The sequence below is a fragment of the Etheostoma cragini genome, unplaced genomic scaffold, assembly GCF_013103735.1.
Source record: "Etheostoma cragini isolate CJK2018 unplaced genomic scaffold, CSU_Ecrag_1.0 ScbMSFa_2638, whole genome shotgun sequence".
In the NCBI taxonomy this organism is placed as follows: domain Eukaryota; kingdom Metazoa; phylum Chordata; class Actinopteri; order Perciformes; family Percidae; genus Etheostoma; species Etheostoma cragini.
The window spans coordinates 37,022-38,047 of record NW_023266821.1 but is presented as its reverse complement, the minus strand read 5'-3'; the positions used below and the strand labels follow the sequence as shown (position 1 = coordinate 38,047).

The window sequence follows — 1,026 nt, the reverse complement described above, 5'->3', positions numbered from 1 at the left end:
TGTGCAGAAAACAATTAAACCTCTTTCACCAAATACCTTAAACCTTTAATTAAGTTTGCAACCTGTCTTTATTTTGTTGGAACAAAATAAAGACAGGTTGGCCAACAAACTTGGCGTTGTCTGCAGGATTTCAAGGAGGACTCAGATCGGGACTCGCTGGTGACTGATGAGGTCAGCATCCAGGGATCGAATGATCACCTGCCTCTAAACCTTGCTAAAACATCTTTGAGAGACAGAGGGTCAGAAACCGCGGAGGGCTTGCTGATTATCTGATCTGATGATATCCACTCTGAAATCCAAAAAAAAAACAAGGAAGCAATTTCAAACAGCGGGGGATAAGTTAAACTGTCAATTCTTTTAGATAAATTATGTAAAGTGGACATTGAGACGGTTTGTGAACCAAATATTGACTGTGATTTAACTGAGTAATTCTGTGAAAGTTATGTTTTGTTTTGTAAAAGTTTGGGTTGTGTACAAAACAGGAGAAAAGAGAAGCTATATCTCCTAGATTTTTTTTCCAATTCTTCTGGTCACAACTATTTCATAACTTTTGTTAGAATCCTTTATTCATCTGTGAAGGGAAACTCTTGAAAAAACTGCTCCTTCAAGCCAGATTTGAACCAGGGACCTAAGGATTTCTAATTTATGCTTCTACAGTCCTCCGCTCTACCAACTGAGGTATCGAAGGGCAACAATGTACATGAACACACTTCCCATTCTTGTGAATGTGATAACACAGGACCCCCTGGAGTGAATTTCTGACTGGGCCTGTAGCTCAGTGATAGAGCGCACTTCACAGTCTCAATGCCCAGATGTATTAAGATTTGAAGTGAACATTGTATTGTCCAGTGATGGTGGTATAGTGGTGAGGGTGGCTGCCTTCAAAGCAGTTGACCTGGGTTTGATTCCCAGCCATCACAGTAGCTTTCTTTGAGTGATGTTACTAGCTTTTTTTAACAAGAAGTCAGCGGAAAGGTTACTTGCCCAACCTGGTTTGATAAAACCTAAGATCTCTTTGGGCTTCAG

The 1,026-nt window shown here is 40.4% G+C and overlaps 2 non-coding genes across 2 annotated transcripts; one reads left to right on the top strand and one right to left on the bottom strand.

Moving 5' to 3' along the window:
* Positions 1-600: 600 nt before the first annotated feature.
* Positions 601-688, bottom strand: trnay-gua. The gene is given in 2 exon segments: positions 601-636; positions 652-688. It is a non-coding gene; the product is annotated as a tRNA-Tyr (tRNA).
* A 160-nt stretch (positions 689-848) lies between these two features.
* On the top strand, positions 849-920 carry trnastop-uca. Its single transcript has one exon. It is a non-coding gene; the product is annotated as a tRNA-Sec (tRNA).
* Positions 921-1,026: the final 106 nt, after the last annotated feature.